The sequence below is a fragment of the Sus scrofa genome, chromosome 3, assembly GCF_000003025.6.
Source record: "Sus scrofa isolate TJ Tabasco breed Duroc chromosome 3, Sscrofa11.1, whole genome shotgun sequence".
NCBI lineage: Eukaryota > Metazoa > Chordata > Mammalia > Artiodactyla > Suidae > Sus > Sus scrofa.
Genome location: NC_010445.4, coordinates 75588716 through 75594715, shown reverse-complemented (window position 1 = coordinate 75594715; position 6000 = coordinate 75588716). Strand labels below are relative to the sequence as shown.

At 43.2% G+C, this 6000-nt stretch overlaps 1 protein-coding gene across 6 annotated transcripts in view; it reads left to right on the top strand.

The window, feature by feature from the left end:
- Positions 1–6000, top strand: part of MEIS1 (Meis homeobox 1) — a 140832-nt gene that overhangs the window by 31140 nt on the left and 103692 nt on the right. The window lies entirely within an intron of this gene.

Below are 6000 nucleotides of genomic sequence, written 5' to 3'. Positions count from 1 at the left end.
TACATGCCCTTAGAGGCTTTTCAAGAGATCACGAAGAAACACCCACTAGGATTCCAACTGAATGATGTCTTGAGATGCTTAGAAGGCAGTGGGCCTTGCAGACACCAGGTTGGGCTTCCTTCTTCTCTGAGCTGAAGCCATTTGTTCAGATTTACTTCTCTGAACCTCTTCAGTGCTTGACTTCCTTGCAACGTCAGAGTAAAGAGAATTAGGATGAAATGGAAAGAAAGCAACTCAATTTCATTGGCGCTGTTCTTGTAATGCGCATACCTATGTGTGTACTTGGGTGTCCATGGCTGTGCATGTCTGACTGTAATTGGTAGGAAATAAAGTTGAAACATAAAGTTAATCTTCAGCAATAAGGTGAATGAGGATTTAGATGTCTTGCACTGCCTTTGATGAGACCTACTGCAGTGGATTTTGTGTTCCATTCATGCAACCTAAGTTTAAAAGAGTATTCTCTCTCTGAATATAAAAAGACGGCTTTATTGAAGTTGCCTCTGAGCCCACAGTAGGTACATACTTTAAAATCTGGTTTTATGATCATGTTTCACTGGAGTGCTATTACCCAACAAAAGAATTTGGTTTTCAAACTGAATTGGGCTAGACCAATTCAAACTGCAAAGTCTACAATGAGTTTAACATGATTAATTTGACAACAGAAACAGGAAAGTCCTTTTTTTTCTTTTTTTAAGGCACATGTATACTCTTTGGACTGGGGATAACTTCTACCCATAGAATTTAAGCATTTGAGATATTTTATTGTTCAGAGGAAAGCTGCTGACTTCATCACAACTCTAACTCTAGTAAAAATGGAGCCTGGAATAGTAAACTGGTTCAGAGCTGAGGCAGAAACAGGTCACCTATGACCTCTGACTTTTATTGGCAAATGATATGCAGCATAACTCCACGGGGCCTCTTTCCTCTCAAGTGTGTGTATGTATATGTTATGGTGTTGCTATTCACAGCACTATAGTTTAGGTAATGTAAGCACTTTCCATATAAAGCCCTACTTTCCAAATTCAGCTTGCACCAGGAGTTTTCAAAAGGGTGTAAATGGAATCTCAGTTCTTCGTCTTGTACCCCAAGTCGCTGCATGGGGTCACAGCCTAGTGTTTTGTTTGTTTCTTTTTCTTTTTCATTTCTTGCTTTTTCAAAAATAAATCATCCACCGTGCCAGTAGTTTCGATGCTACTTTGAAGACTTTTCTTTTTCTTTTTCATTTCTTGCTTTTTCAAAAATAAATCATCCACCATGCCAGTAGTTTCGATGCTACTTTGAAGACTTGTAAGCTGCTGAAATGTATTTAAAATTCAAACATATGGAGTTCCCATTGTGGCTCAGTAGGTTCAGAACCCAGCATTGTCTCCATGAGGATGCAGGTTCGGTCCCTGGCCTTGCTCAGTGGATTAAGGATCTAGTGTTGCCACAAGCTGTGATGTAGGTTACAGATGTGGCTCAGATCTGGCATTGCTGTGGCTCTGGCATAGGCTGGTAGCTGCATCTGGGATTCGACCCGTTAAGCCCGGGGAACTTCCATATGCCTCAGGTCCCACCCTGAAAGAGAAAAAAAAAATTAAAATAAAATTCAAATCATATAAATTTTCTTAAACATCATCTGATAAAAGGATGTTCAGAGGGCACATGCCCCCTCCCAATTCTTTTCCTTTGACATGTCAGAACAAGGAACCAGGACTTTCTTGGGTTCTTTCTTTCTTCAACAAGTGTTCTCCACGGGCCAGTTTAATAATGCATGTGATTGTAAGTGGGAGCCATACAGTCTTTACATTGCCAGAGTTTTCCACTCACACTGTTTCTCTTTTTATTTTTTCATCCACGACCACCACCTCGTTCATTTATTTTTTTTCTTTTAAAGCATTTTCACATAAATTGTCTCATTTGAATGATCTCAGGTGAACCTGCCGAAAACAACCCTAGGAGAGCAGAGACAATAGGTCTAGCCCCATTTGACAGATGAGGGACAGAAGATGTGGCTGAGCTGAGTGACTTGATGAGGCCCCGGGGGGCAGCGTCGGACCTCAAATTTAAGTTTCCTGATTATTTATATAAGATTCTTCACGCCCTTTTTGCACCAAAGAATGAAAGTCACTTACTTGCACATTGGTCACAGGGAAGCTTTCTGCGACGGTCCTCCCCTAGCCCCCGCCTCCCACCTCCCCTCAGCAGCTGGACCATAGAGGTGGTAGGAGTCACACCTTCTGTTCCCTCCCCCCTTCCCCCTGCCCCTCCCTGCGGGCTCTCCCGGGGCAGCGCGATTTATTCCTTGCTAAACGCAGAATGATGCCTGGAAGTGTTGCTGCAACAACTTCTGTGCATTTCCATGCCAACCACGACCCTTCGCAACTTTTTTTTTCATCCCTGAGACCTGTGGAGCTGGGTCTTTGTGCAGCCTTTGGATTAGCTCTGCACAGTGGCTTTTCCGTGTTCTCCTGTCTGCCTTTTCTGGCAAGCCTGGATGTGTAAGCCGTGCCAGCATTTGGCCCGTAGTGCATGTCCTAAATAGTTATTTACACAGTTTGAGTCCATTTTAGTCAACTGGGTAAATAACAGCCCTCTTCAAAAGATTTATAAATCCATAAATATGTCTTTATACATACCCAATAGACAGAAATAACTCAATCTGTCAAGAACATATCCAAAGAGGTGTTTCCCCCACAGACTGGAGTAATACATATTTTAAAACTTTCTCTACTGTATTATTTGTACTGCATTTTCTTTTTTTTTCCCTGTTCCTTTTCAATGCCCGCCACATCATGATGGCGCCCACGGTATTGAAAAAAAGAAATCCCTTAGGCTTTGGTCCTCTGTTAAATAACCTTGTCTGCAGCTCACGGTAGGCATATAACAGGCTATATCTCAACTGAGTCCCGTTCTTTTGGACTCTCAAAGTAAATAAAAGAAATTCAGTCACCCAGAAAATTTGTAATGTTCTGACAGATTTGAAAATACAGTAAGAGTTCCTAGTTAGAGTTCCAGCAATCTGGGGGCGTGCGCGGGGCGGGGGGGAGGGGGTGTTAGTGCCTGATGATTTGCCAAATAAGTAGTTGTTGTGGTTGATAGAGTAGTTTTAGTCCACATTTTTACCTAAGTGTCAAAAAATAAAACACAAAGTCCAATCCTTGGCATTCTGAAGAGGATATACATGAAGTATGTAATTCAGAAAATGCCAAAGATATTCTTCTCTGGGGATTGAATGTTTATTCATAGTTTACATAATCTCGCTCTCCCCCAACTCAAATGGTTTATCACGGCAAGTCTTCTTATGGTATCTACTGCCACTTAATATTATGCCTTGCGGCCCCTTGCAGGCAATCAATTCTTAATAGTGAAGCACCTTTAAATTGGCATTTAAAAGAAAGGTCTAACATCTGTATTTGGTTGGGGGTTCTGCTGCTGTGGTTGTGACATTGATTTTTGTCTACTCTTTAACTTCCTCAAAGCACTTCCAAAGATATGAGATTGGATTCTTATTTTCTTCCTGTCAATGATTTGCTCTCTTCCCATTTCAGAAGAGAGAAAAGCTAAGCTCAGAAATATTGACGTGAGTAACCATCAGGGTCAGCTCCAGAATCTGGGTCTCTTGGAACTCCTTCAGGATAGGGTGTTTTCAGGACCCGCAAGTAGAGTCTCCTCGAGTGAGGCACACGTTGGCAGGGGCTGGAATCTTTCAGGTGTCTTTTTTAGCCTTCCGTGTGTGTCTGCCCTACTGACCATAACCTACTCTAGGAAGCCTGTGGTTTGGACCAAGAAGACCAAGCCAATCTGGTGCGTTTCCACACCAGATCTGTCCCCCTTCCCAGGAGCAGCCCTAGTGGGGACAGACCACATTTTGACTGTGGGCACGTCTTGGTTTTTAGGTGGAAGTCAAGAGAGAGGAATCCCCGATAGTAATAAAGTAGTAAAATTACGCATTAAGGACTGTCAGTCAATGTAGGCATTTCATCTGTCACTTTGTAGGGGAGATTATGGAGGTTCAGAGAAGATAAGAGACAAACCCAAAGTTGAATACTCGGTGGCAGTAGCGTCCAGACTTTTTTTTTTTTTTTTGGTCTTTTTGCCATTTCTTGGGCCACTCCCGCGGCATATGGAGGTTCCCAGGCTAGGGGTCGGATCGGAGCTATAGCCACTGGCCTATGCCAGAACCACAGCAACACGGGATCCGAGCTGCGTCTGCGGCCTACACCACAGCTCACAGCAATGCTGGATCCTTAACCCACTGAGCGAGGCCAGGGATCGAACCTGCAACCTCATGGTTCCTAGTTGGATTCATTAACCACTGAGCCAGGACGGGAACTCCACGCGTCCAGACTTGAACCCATACCGTCTGTCTCTGGAGCCCAAGATCCTATTGGATGTGATACTGTCGTGTGGCTAGGAGTGGGAAACTGATCCCTGGAAGGACGTTCTTTCTGTTATCAATTCAAGGACTCTTCCGTCCTGTGTCTGCACTGGGCCTGGTGCTCTGCTCTGTAACAGAGACAGAGCTATGCATAAAGTGAAATCAGCATTAGCCTCAGGGGGGTTCTACTCTGCTGGGGACTGAAGATCCAGGCCTGTGTGCTAGGTAGAATGACGATGGAGCTATTTCCAGTGGAGCAGGATGATAGATAAGGTTAATTTGTATTATGCATTAAGAGCCTGGGCCATTTCACTCATTCAAGGATTTATTGAATGGAGAAGACGAACCCAGACAACAAGCAAGGACATTTCCCACTTCAGGCTCATCTCGTTTTCCTCTTTTGTGAGGAGAAAGAAAAAGTCTTATTTCTACATTGAAACTTGATGTGAAACATTTCAACCCTAAAGGACTTTGCTGGTCGCTGGGACCTCCAAAACCCACTGATGAACTTCTTTGGGAGGCGGGACTTGGATCCACAATAGTTTCTTTGCTCCCAGTTAAAAAAAAAAACAAAAAAGGCTAAAGGCGGAAAAACCATGTTTCTTTAAAGAGGAAGAATGGAAAAGCCCTGCTGTCTCTTTATAACAGTGTATCCCCTGCCTTCCACCACCCCATCCCCCTCCACGCCGGCTTTTGTAGGAGTTCAGGCAACCTATAGACAGAAGGCAATTCCATTTCTTATTGAAGGGAATCTCGAGGCCTGTAGCTTGAGACCTGTGAAGCCAGCAGGCAGAGCTGGATGCGAGGGGCTGGGGAGCAGGGAGAGAGGGAAGGAGGGCAGGGCCACATTTTGTTCCAGATGACTAAGCAAGGATTTATATACCAGCTTGCCTTTTTTACATGAAGAAGAAAAGTAATAACAGCCCAAACGCGGGCATTTGAAACAGTCAGCTGTCTGATGAATAATGGGATCGGTGGGAAGGCGCTCTCTGATTGGATGTCTTAATGAGCAATTTCGCACAGAGTTTGGGCTGCAGTTCCCCTTGACCTTTGCCCTTTATTGACCAAACTGACACTTCATTTTTCACATACTTCCAATTATGGCTGGGCCTAAGTGTTGCCCTCCCTCCTTTATTTCTTTCCTATGGACAACTTGAGAGTAGTTGAGGCCACAGAAGATATTTTAATTTGAAAAACTACTGTAGCAACGCAGGTTTGGGATGTAATCTGTAATCTGCAGTGTTTCAGATGAACACAAACTGACTACTGCTTGTTTTGAAACAGTTTTCCTTCCTTCCTCCCTCTTTCTTTCTTTCTTTCCTTCCCAACTGATTTTAAAAACAAAATGTTTATAATTTTGAATCAAGAACCCTGAGAGGGAAGAAAAAGTTTTTAAAAAATCTTTTTTTTTTTTTTTCCATTTTATTTGTTTGTTGGTCAGAATGACTCAAATCATCTTTATTTGCTAACATCTCTTAAGCCTTGTTCTTCTCTGGGAACTTGGGACATGTCAGTGGCACTAGAAAGCATTTTGAAAGGTACGCTTTGGCAAGAAGAGAAAAGTAAAATATAATTGTGACCACAGGCCTTACTTAGCCCTTGGACCACTGCAGCCCTGTATGCTACTTGAGTTACACTTA